Genomic DNA, 12,814 nt, shown 5'->3' with positions numbered 1-12,814 from the left:
AATGATCACTGATATCCATCATCAATATTCCACCTATCACATCATCATCTTCTATGTTTGTGAATATATTATCGATTAACGTAGCACTGTGAGTTGTTATTCTTGTCGGCCTTAATATCAACGGGTATAAATTTAAACTATTCATCAAGTTCATAAATATACTGGTATTATTCGAGTCTGTCATGTTGCCCAAATCAATATTGAAATCACCACATAAAAAAACTTCATTTCCACTCTTAACCAATAATTCTAATATTTTATCTTTAAATGTCTCTATCTTTGAACTTGTCGATCGATACACACAACTTATTATAATATTTTTTCCATATTTGTTTATTATTTCCACTGTAATCATTTCCATCATATTATCAACAACCATAGACATTTCTTTAATTAACTTACATTTTATTTCCTTTTTTATAAATATAGCTACTCCTCCACCTCTTTTATTTTTTCTGTTTATATAATGGAAATCATATCCTTCAATGTGGATGTTTTTTATATTTTCATCATTAAGCCATGTTTCTGATAGTGCTATTATTGTATAAGTTTTTTTATGTTTTGGAGATTTTCTAGCATGTAAGATATATTTGCATTTATACTTCTACAGTTCAAATGAATTATAGAAAGATCATCATTTGTCATGTTAACTTCCTTAAACTGTTCTTCATTGTAGTATTTACTGTCTTTTTTAGCTGGAAAAAGATTTCTATCTAGTTCTTCATCAACATTATATATTTTAAATTCCAAATCCTCATTCGTCATGAGTAAGCTATTGTCTTTCGTTAAACCATTTTACTTAGTCATTCTTATATGTGAATCATCGGGCATAGTTTTCTAATATATCTTATCTTATATGCTTATCCAATTTTTTCCAATTCCTTCACATCTTGTATTATTTTCGCTTGCAACCCTTCCTGTACTCTAATCCATATCTTTCCATTTCTTGTCCACGTTGAGGCTATCTTTTTTCTTTTCCGTAACAACCTTGCTTCGCGTGCAATGATACCATTTCTTTTTGTCAAATGTTCGTTAATAAACACATTAGTTCCCTTAAGTTTATTTGCCTGCATGATTACTGCATTTCTAGATTTCCTACTAATGAATTTTACCACAATAATCAGTTTAGATTTCTCAGCTTTGTTAGGCAATGTATGACATAGAGAAATGTCTTCATATTTAATGTCTATTTCCTTGTTCTGTAGAAAAGTCACCACCTGTTCTTCGAGAGTCCTCTGTTCTTGTGGAGATGCATCTTCTGCAATACCTTCTCCTGAAGTGGCCTTTGAATATGAAGATTTTAACACAAGACCAGATACGATTATGTTGTTTTGCCTAGAGTTTTGCTCCAATTCATCCACCCTATGCTAGAGTTCATAAATTTTTTTATCCTTCATGTTTAATTGTACTCTTAATTGTTTCACTTCTTCAAACAAACCAATCAAAAGTTTCTGTTGGGTTGACAAATTCGTAATTTCAGTATTCATAAAGTTCAGAGATTTCTTTATCTCCTCCATATCATCTGTGTTAGATTCCAATAGATCATGTTTTTTTGTTTATGATTTTGCCAGCAGCAGTGGACCCCAAAATTTCCACCCGCCCGATGGCAGCGGTCCAACAAGTCGTCAGTCCAGAGTCGCCCTCCACTACCGCAGACCAGCAGACGCTGCAAGTCCAACTCTTGGAGACCAAATCCCGCAGCTCCAGACACTCAAAGAACCACAACAGCAAATCGGCCGTCACTGGAACAAGGATCCCAAGTCCAACTCTTGGAGACCAGATCCCGCAGCTCCAGACACTCCAAGAACCACGACAGCAAATCGGCCGTCACTGGAACAAGGATCCAACGGCAATATCCTCCCGCACCTCCGCACCTCGTCCCAGCAGCTGCAGCCCCCCGGCTCGACAGCCGAAAGCCGACACTAGCCACTGGGTCCATCTGCCTTTCGAACGCAGTCCGCCACCTGGCCGCTACCCAGCGGCCAACGCCCACATGTAATGGTTGCGACACCTACGGTTTATATGTTGTTAATAAAAGATCTACAAAAAAAAAACAGAGAGCGCTGGCTCTAAAGCCCACACTTCACTAGGAAATCTCCAGACCCTCCCGCAGCCACGCTGGACCTGAGTTTAATTCGCTCGTGACAAATTCCTTCATTTCTCACACTTTAATCATGACATCAACGGAGGAGGAAGAGATCACTTGCCTCTTGGCAAAAAAAAAAAAAAAAGAAAAGGCCAGATCAGCGATGAAGAAGAGGAATTTAATACATTGGTGTTGCATACAAAGCAGTCCGTCGCGGGCAAATTATTGTGCGACACCGCGGATGCGGTCATTAAATTTGAGCTTTGCACGGAGGGTACGCTGCGGGGTACGCACGTACGAACGCAGAGGTACGAGCGTACCCCCCAGGGCATGTCCGTGCAAAGCTCAAATTTAACGACCGCATACGCGTACGCGGTGTCACACAATAAACTGTCTGGCGATGGACTGTTTTGTATGCGACACCAATGTATGAAATTCCCCTTCTTCATCCCTGATCTGGCCTTTTCTTTTGTTTTGTTTTTTTGCCAAGAGGCAAGTGATCTCTTCCTCCTCCATTGATGCCATGACTGAAATGGTGAGAAATGAAAGAATTTGTCAGGAGCGATTAAACTCAGGTCCAGGGTGGCTGTGGGAGGGTCTGGAGATTTCCTAGTGAGCTGGTCTGATGTGTGGGCTGCAGAGCTAGCGCTCCCTGTTTTTTTTAAATATCTTTTTATTAACAACATATAAACACAGAACACCGCTGTGGCTGAGGCTGCCAGTGCTCGTTTTTTTCCCCCGACCTGTCAATCAATCCAATAGGCGTGTCAGAAAATGACCAATCGGCGACCTCAATTTGTCCCAAAGGTAAACGCCCCTTGTCTGTGAAGCTGCTCTGCAGCTGCTCAGGGTGTATGCTGGAGTCTGAAGTCTGAACCCTCTGCGTACAGTACACGTACGCGGCAGTATACTGAGGGCTTAAGGATCATGCCGACGACTGATAATATTCATATTAACGTAAAGACTCCAACTTCCATTAGTAACCAGTGGGTTGGGTTTCTTACCCCCACTTGTCACTAGTGATTTATTAGTTTCTTACCCTCGTTCACTTCTGGAACTGTCATAGCACTGGCTCCCCTCAGGGCTGTGTGCTGAGCCCTCTCCTGTTCACTCTGCTCATGTATGTTCTATTTCGTATAGGCTTCGCCCTTTAAGGCTGTCGCTGATGGGTTTATCCCGATATGCGAAGCATTGCGCTGAAAAAATTTAGTCCACGCCCACCTGCTGTGTGGGTCCCACCCGGTCCGTATATATTACGTTAAGAGCGGGAAATCGGCTCCCATTTTTTCTTCAGCAAGCTAATAGCACTGTCAGAAGAACGAAGAAGGAAGTTGTGTAGATGACCAACCTTTGTTAAGAATGCTTGGCCCGGCACATCGACCTACGGTCGTGCGGTGAGCTCTCCTCCCCGAGGAGAAGCTGATGAGCAGTCTTGTTTCAAGGTAAGCACCGAGGAATATTTCTCAGTGACAGGTCGCTACACGCTGGACAACGCCATCTTATAATTTTCCTCTTATCACCGACCCTCGGAGTGAATCGGATGGTTCCTCCGGGACAGGCCACGTCAGCTGCAGCCCCTGCTCCTCATTCCCTCCTGGAGAGCATAGTGTCGGTGGAGGGGGGCTGAGCGAATGCTCACCTCATCCCACCTCGTTTCGCATCGGCGATCACACCGCTCCCGGCCGACGGCACCTTCTGGGGTTGCCCGGCGTAACCCAGGAGGCGGCTGACATGAAGGGACCCTCTTTTACGTCCCACGCCTTTTCCCGCCAGTTCGGATGATCCGGCAGGAAGGTTGTTTTTTCTAGGTTCCATTCCAGCTCACCGTCTTGATCTATCTGGCCTCGTTTTCCCAGTAGGACGTCCTACGGGCGAGGCCACAGCTGGTTTTCCTGGTAGATTGGGGGGGCCGGTCTCCACAGTCCGCACCCATCTCCAGAGCAGGGGTTCAACGAGCTGAAAGTCCCTCAGTGCCCCCTGGAGCCGAGCCTAATGGAGGATTCATTGGAGCAAGATGTCCAGGTGGACCAGCGTCCCGTGCCTCCGGTTAGCGTAACCCAGACGGTGACACTGCTCTCCAACTGAGCTCACCAGCATGCGTTCCAGACGGCCGCAGCGAACAACACGTTACGCTGTTGGCGTACACGTTCAGAGGTGGGAAGAGACGGTGGGCCCTCTGACCTTCGGCTCGCTCCGCACTTGTAGCGGCTGTTCACTAACGATGCTTTCGGTCCCTGTAGTAAGCTCCGTCTACAGGGCAGCTGACGTCATCCCCAACCGGTGCGCCTCTTTTGCTGTCTGCCGGCCCGCATCGCAGCCGGAGAACGAGGTCCCAGAGGTTCTCCTGGCTCATCACTCCACCTTCCTCTTAGGAGAGCTGCAGAAGCTTTTGTTGAAGGGCCTTTTCATCAGCGAGAGATCATTTCAAGATGCGCCACGGCTGTACAACGCCTCCCCAGCTCTGCTACGCCAGCCCCTCCCATCAGACGTCCTCGGCATCTGGAAGTTCAATTTTTCCTGGACTTCGCCAACAGGGGGCCCTCTAGGACAACAAACAGAGCTCAAGGGAAGATAACCAGGTGTCGGTTTACTGGAGGTGTGTTGATGACACAAGATGTGGAATAAACATTATTTTATGATGAAGTGTCTTAGCCAGGCTGTCAGCACGGATGATCTGACAAGCGGCCCCATCACACACACTCATCACGAATGAGCCTTTTAAAGTTGTTTCATTCACTGCCAATGGTGCCAACACGCGCTCGAGCAGCCTTCACCTATAAGGCGCTGCGTTATGAAAGCGCGCACGCAGCTCTCAGCGCCCGCCGTTCACGTCAACGTTAACGTGAGACCGCGGTACGAGCCCAGTAACGTATCTCGCTCTAGGCAGGAGAGACACGCATTTTCATCGCAGTGGTGTCAAACGCGCGCTCCCGCGGCGTCAACAGTTTCACAAGCCTCACAGCGGCTCCGCTCCTTCATCCTCGAAGAAGGTTTTCTGAATTAATACTGCAGCTCGTGGAATCACTCAAAAGCTCACGTGATTCGCAGCCAAGAATGAACTGCAGACCGAGCCCAGTGGTAACCTCGCCCCACCGATGCCTCGTGCTGCTTCCTGACTGCACCAGCATCAAACGCGCGCTCCCGCGGCAATCCTGGCTTAAGGCGTCGCATGAATGAGAGCGCGCACACACGACTCTTCAGGGCTCATCGGCTCATATGTGCACCCGCTCCCCAAGCGTTTACACGGAACAGCTGCACACAACGTGAGCCCAACACATGAGCTGCGTCCCGCAGCATCAGCAAACGCACAACGATTTGCATGCTCAGGGGCGCACGTTTTTTCTTTCTCCTTCAGCGCGCACCAGCTCACATCAGCATGCATGTGAGTTCACAGCATCAACGCGTGCCCACTTGATAACTTTATAATGAGTGGCAATGAGCACGCATTCCAGACGGATAGGCGAACCGTTTTCATCAGGAGATTCACGCTGCAGTACAGCTCAAACCCTGGTGCGGAGGAACTCTAATGACGTTTTTCTGTCATTTCTAGAACAGATCTCGTCCCCTCTCGCAGAAGCTCAGGAAATTCTGATTTAAATGTAATTTTCCAGAGTCTCAGAAGGAGAGGAAAATGCAGGGTTCCTCTCTCGTCACTCCCTGGTCCCAACGAACCAGAAAGATGAGATTTATTCTAGATTTGTCAATTTTTGAACTGTGAGAAACAACATTCCATTAATGCGCCCGAGCCGCTCTGCAGCTGCCGCACAGAGCAGGGAAGAGAATTCTGCTTTTTCTGGACACCTGCTGCTGCTGAGCAGTTTGTACAGACAGGTGGCAGCAGTGCAACTCACGTGAACTGGTTGAGTGATATCAGCTGTTTCCGTCAGCAGACCTACGTCACACATGTAAGACTTCACAGAGGCACACACATTTAACGAGCTGTGGGGGCGCTGTGGTTCTCCACACAGCAGCTCATTTAAATGTTTTTGTAGAGTCGCACGGGGTTTTTTGAATGTGATTCAACACTTGCCTTTGAGCTACGGAATCATCAGAGTTTTTGATTCACACAGACAGCAAGTGACTGTTGCATACATAACTGGCAGGAGATGTATGTCCTCAACCCATGCGCCACATTGTGAGACAGATGCTGTGTGGGGCACACCCAATCTGCTCTCCATTGGAGTAGGGTACATCTCATGTATTCTGAACAGGGGACGGATGTCATGTCCAAAGACGGTCCTTTGCGGCACGGGGACCTGGGACCTTCCACCCAGAGCTATGGCTCAGACATGGCAGAAATCCTGCGAGCGGCTGTGGACGTGTAGCAACATGAGAGAACGCTCAATGTCAACTATAATTGTCATGGAGCCACGGGACGATCCACCACTAGGGGGTGGACGTGTTTGCTCACAGCCTGTGGTCGTAATGCTTCTTCACCTCCCTCTCTCCCTCTGATATCATGGTTTTCTGAACCGAGCTCAGGAGGAGGGACTGACAGCTCCTCTGTCCCAAGTGCGTGAATGCATCATGGTTCTCAGGCCTACGACACTTGTTATCAGAGCGCTCGTGGAACCTGCTGTGGAGGGAGGACACTCTCCTCCAGGCGGGAGGAGCGATCAGGAGTTAATCAGAATAGGCCAGCACCTGTGGTCTGGCCGCTGTGCGGATCCTTTTGAGAGGATGGATCTCTCTCAAGATGTAGTGCGTACGATTCAGGATTCACGTGCTGAAACCACCACAGCGCTGTTCACATCAAGTGGTCAGTTTTTCAGCGCTGCTGTACAGAGAAAGGTGTAGAGGCCATTTCATGTTCACTAGGTGGTGTGCCGTCCTTTCTGCAGCAGCTGATGGACAGAGATCTGGCGTTCAGCTCGTGTAAACGTTCACTGCGGCCATCTCTTCCTGTCACGAAATTTTCGAGACAGAACATCTTTAATCATCCACTGATGAAACGTTTTGACAAAGGTGTACAGAGAAGGCATAGAGGCCACTTCATGTCCACTGAACGACATGCTGTCCTTTTCTGCAGCAGTCGATGGACAGAAATCTGGCGTTCAGCACGATTATCGTATGCTGCAGCTATGTTTTCTTCTTGTCTCAAAGTTGTCAGAGACAGAACAACCTTTAATCATCCTCTGACGGAGCATTTTGACTCAGATTGAAATAGCAGCTGTGGGCCTATTTGCGACACGAGAAAACGCTCAGGGTCAATTATAGTTTTCTCTGAGCCCGCGAGACAAACCACCGCTGGGGGTGGATGCGTTTGCCCACAGCCCATGGCCCAAAATGCTTTTGTATGCATTTTCGTCCACCTCCTCTGATTTTACGGTTCCTGAACCGAGTTCAGGAGGAGGGATTGACAGCTCTGCTGGTGGCCCCCAAACGTGTGAGCGCACCATGGTTCCCAGTCCTGCAACGCCTGCTGTCGGGGCACCCGTGGAAACTGCCGTGGAGGGAGGACGCTCTCCTCCAGGCACGAGGAGCGACCAGGAGTTACCCAGAAATAGGCCAGCACCTGTGGGTCTGGCCGCTGAACGGATCCGCTTAGAGAGGATGGGTCTCCCACAGGATGTAGTGCGCACAATTAAGGTTTCACATGCTGCATCTACCACAGCGCTGTACACATCAAAGCGGACTGCTTTTCAGCGCTTCTACAGAGAAGTCTGTAGAGGCCACCTCATGTCCATTAGGTGGCATGTTGTCCTTTCTACAACAACTGATGGGCAGAAATTTGGTGTCCAGCATGATTAAAACGTACGCTGCAGCCGTCTCTTCCTGCCACGAAGGGTTCGGAGACAGAACAGTTTTTAATCATCCGCTAATGAAGCGTTTTCTAAAAGGTGTACAGAGACGCAGGCCTGTTTCACACCCACTTGTTCCACAGTGGGATTTAACACTGGTCCTACATCCTGATCAAAGCTCCATTTGAGCCTCTGGATCAGGTTCCACTTAAATTCTTGTCTCTTTAAACAGCCCTGCTGTCGGTTTTCACATCCGCTAAGAGGGTGAGTGATTTATCTGCCTTCTCTGTCGCGTCGTCATGTCTCAGGATTCAGGCTGACGGCAGCTCAGCTGATTTAAGACCAAACCCAGCTTTTATGCCTAAAAACATCACAAGCTCTTTTAAATCAAGAGCGATATCGTTGGAGGGTTTTTTTCTCTCCCCCCACAGATCAGAAGAAGTAGCGTCTTTCTATCTTCTCTGTCCGGTGCGGGCGTTGACATGTTACATAGCGCGCACAGCTGCAATGCGTCAACATTTGTTTGTGCTTTATAGAGATGCATATGCAGGTCGCCCGTTATCCACCCAGCGCTTGTCACACTGGTTGTGTGAGGCCATTTCTGAAGCCTACAGAGCATCAGATTTAGAGCCTCCTGTCAACCTCAGAGCACACTCGACCAGGGGTATCGCATCTTTGACTGCCTTGCATAATGGTATGACAATGCAGGACATTTTGCACTGCGGCCGCGTGGTCAACACCCTGCTCATTCATTCGCTTTTATCTACGTGATGTGACAGCTCGTCCCATGAAACATTCTGTCCTTAGTGTTTACAGAATGAATATTGTTGTTTCATGGAACTCCATTTTACTCACATCTGTCTGCATGCATTACAGTGTGAAATGTTATCAGTCACAAGTTGTGATTGTTATTTTGGTTCTATTGTCACTAATCAGTTCACGACTATTGTTACCAATCAGTTCATTTGATTAATAATCAGCTCTCCTGTTATTATTAATCTGTTCATACTGTTCAGCCATAAACCGGTTGGTTCATGGCTCTTTTCAGCTTTTTTCCCTCCCGTTGGAAATTTTCCGGGGCGTTCTTACATTCAGAACGCATAGTAACACAACATGCGTCTGTGCATGGCACACATAATTACGCAATGCGTAATTACGCACATGAGAAGCTGAGTGACAAGACGTTTTTTTGGGCAAGCTTCTGCTTCATACGGTGTTCGAATGGACCCAGTGAGGCGAGGACAACATCCGCTTCACCCTTAACCCATCAGCGACAACCTTAAAGGGCGAAGCCTATACGAAATAGAACGTTGGTTACGTACTGTAACCCCAGATTCTATGAGTATAGGCGTAGCCCTTTAAGCGTCGGGCCTCACTGGCTCCTAAATGGCTGAAGAAAAAGCTATTTTGGGAGCCGATTTCCTGCTCTTAACGTAATTTATACTGACCGGGTGAAGCCCACACAGCAGGTGGGCGTGGACAAAATTTTTTCAGTGCAATGCTTCGCATATCGGGAAAAACCCATCGGCGACACCCTTAAAGGGCTACACCTATACTCAGAGAATCTGGGGTTACAGTACGTAACCAACGATTGTGCTCCTACCCATCCAGGCTGTCATATAGAGCTTTAGAGTGTAGTGAACCTAACCTGATGTCAAACTAAGCCTAAGGTCAAAACACTTGACCTTAAGAACCTTGTGGGACAGAAACTGTTATTTCATTGATCTGCATCCAGAAATACAGTTTGACCCATCCTGAGACTTTCTTTCTTGAATTAATCAAGTAGAAAAGACAATTCTCTATTGATCATTACTATTTTACAAATGTTTGATAATCAAATTGTGTTAGTTCAAACAATGTTTACAGGTTGAAGAGAACTACTCATTTTTATTTTACATAAACAGTAAGTAATGATTTTTATTCCTCATTCAAAGAAGAAATCAGGGTAATAGGCATTTCTTGATTTTTCTGTCTTCAATGAGCAAATTTGTAAGTGTGTTAGAGTTTGAGTTTCGGTCAACTAAAAGTTTACTGAAAAGAAATGTCATGTTTAACTTTTACAGCAGATAATAGGAGTAGAGACTCCACGAAGTCTGGTTTTCTCCAATAATCTTTCTGTCTGTTTTAAACAAACTTAATCTCTATCCTTGAATTTTCATAACACCTTACATCACAAACCACACCTCTGTTCTGGTCCATCGACCAATCAGCAAGCTCTCAAATGACCCGGAAGTCGAACCCATTTAAATGTGGCAACTTCCCGGTTCTCTAAGTGTGTGTTCTCGAATGCAGCTCATGGAGAAGTGTCAAAAAAGGGTCTGATCTCTGTGTCGAGTCTCTGTCGAAGAGAGACGCGACGAGATGAAAAGAGCTTAAAGGAGTAGAGCTCTGAAGTGAGGTTCAGAGTTCTTGAATCCAGAATGCAGGGACGATTTTGGGAATTATAACTTCTGTTTGGATAACCTCGCACGACTCTCGAAGTATTTTAGCTGTTCTCAACGGAGACGCTGAAAGAGTCAAAGGAAGGACTTCACGCCGACCTGACCTATCATCAACCAGGTAAAAGTTCTACTTCGACCAAGCGTACTGTGACCAAGCTGAGAACTGAAGGAGCGTGCACGTTTCTGGTCAAACAGATTAATTCCCTCACACATCTCTCTGTAAGATAAATCTCCATTTTCCATCTTTAAACTCTCCTTTCTCCTAAAATCATTACAGATATTTTAGAAATGTCTGAAGCAAAGTTCTCAATCACCGCCGTGTGATTGATGTCTGCTGTTCTGCTGAAAAGTGAGGACAATTGCCGTATTGTGCCCACTTCCTGTGAAACTAGCCATGTTATTGTTTTCATATTCTGCCAAATTAATGTAAATGTTTGATGTTAAACTTTGATTCTGCAAATAAATGACCGCATTCATTTTGATGGGTCAAAGATAAATAACGTCTCTCGTTACATTTCTGTTAAATTCAATGCACGACATGTACACAGTCAGAAAAATGAAGAACTCGCGAAATGTATGAATATATCCTGCATATGTCATACTACATATTGGTGGCCCGCTACGTGCTCATAAATGACTGTGTATTCGTGTAAAGATTGATTTTACATGTTGGCATGAAAAATAACAGTTTGTCAGCTGTGCTTGAACGAAGCGTGCTGGAGCTGCCGCTTGAAGTGGAACGCTGCATGTTGAAGCGTGTTGTGCTGTGATGCTTGAAAGCTCACAGAAATAATGCAGCTAGTGATGTTTTGAAAGCTGAAATAGTGTCATTAAGTGTTTTTAAAGCTGAAATTGTACGCCTGTTACGTGTAACTAAGCTGATGAGCTGTGGAAAACGTTATTCTGTTTAAAAGGACGGAGGTTCTGCTGCAAGACCCGGCTGTGGTCCGGCTCGGTTCTGAAAAAGTTCGAACGAGTTGTTTTTAAACGGTTTAAAAGACGTTGTGCCACAGAGCGCCGCCTCCACTAAGCTCAGTGAGTTAAACGTTACAATTTTTAACAGAAAAAGTGCATTTTGACAGTTTACAAGACGAAAAGTTGACGAACTTATTTCAGGCTAAATCTAACATGCTAGTTGCTGAAACGCTTTGTGATTGGTTGAATTTGCTGCTGTGGAGCGTTCTGATTCGCTGAGAAGTTGAATGACGTGCCTACGTCATTTCCTCTCACCCCCCTGCTGCTCTGTAATTGGTGATTTCAGTCACGTGACCCGGAAATGAAACTCGTTTTCATAGGGAAATAAAATCTGCTTTTTAAAGTTCAAAAACGCTTTAAAAGCTGTATTCTGATGCGTTGTTCTAGTCTTCAAAGTCTAATTGCTAAAATTTTGCCACGCTTGTGTAAAAAATCCGTTCAGAAATGTTGGTTTTAACCGAGTCTAGCCGATGCTAATTTTTAGCTAACAGCTAACGACCGGACGCCACAGGAAGTTATAGCTTCCCTACTGGACAACACTAACAGTGTCTGAGTTAAAATTAATAAGGTTGTTCTGCCATCTTCTGGAGAAACTTGAGAACACAGGTTTCACTTCGCTTTTTAGGTTATTTTAGTGAAATTGAACGTATTTTCTTTTTTTTAAAGGCATTTTTGAGTTAATAAACGTTCCTCAAAGCTGAATAATCACTGTTATCTTGCATTTTAAAAGTTATTAAGGTATTTATGCAAAGAGGCATTTACCAAAATACTTTATTCACTGGTAATCCCTTATAAAAGGTACAAAATAAAGTTAGAAACTTTTTAAAAAATAGAAACAGTAACAGATATTCACAGAGTTGAAAAAGTTTGCTCATTTGCTAAAAAGATAGTGCACGTTTAATTGATAAATCACTAAATAAAAGTAAATATATCAGACAAAGAGACTTTTCTGATTTTATTTATTTTGAAAAAACCTAAAACATTAAATTCTCCTATTTAATCCTTAAATAGAAGAAAAATGGCAAGCGAAGAAGAAGAAGAGCATCCTTTAAACTCCCAAACAAATGATGATATCATTTTGGGGGCCTTACATATTTTAACAACTCCACTTATTGGCACGCAAATACAGCAATTACAACAACTCGATGAAATTCAAAGACATGAAGAGCTGAAAAGTCTGGCAGCAGGAACATTAGAGCCAGAGAGTAAAAAGCTTAGCCAGGAACGGTTAGCAAAAATCTCTCTGCTTCTAAAAGCAGAATTGGATGAACGGTCGGAACGCCTTGTCTGGATGTCTAAAAGACATGAGAGGGAGCTCTCAGAAATGCAGGCGTCATTACAAACACAATCTTATGAGAAGATTAGTGAAAAAGACCGTCAATACGAAGCTGCGTGCTCAGACAATGAACAGCTACAAAGAGAGTTGCAGCTCGCAAAAATGGAGCTGGAACAATGCAGAATAGATAAACACAATCTACAACAGCTACATATGCATTTAGAAAGTGACTATCATACATCCCAGGAACATTTAAGAAAATGTGAGGAGAAACTAAAAGCAGCAACAGATAAAG

Source organism: Nematolebias whitei, chromosome 15 (genome assembly GCF_014905685.2).
Source record: "Nematolebias whitei isolate Nwh7 chromosome 15, NemWhi1, whole genome shotgun sequence".
Taxonomy (NCBI): domain Eukaryota; kingdom Metazoa; phylum Chordata; class Actinopteri; order Cyprinodontiformes; family Rivulidae; genus Nematolebias; species Nematolebias whitei.
The sequence above is the reverse complement of the archived record's forward strand: the minus strand, read 5'-3'. Positions refer to the sequence as shown.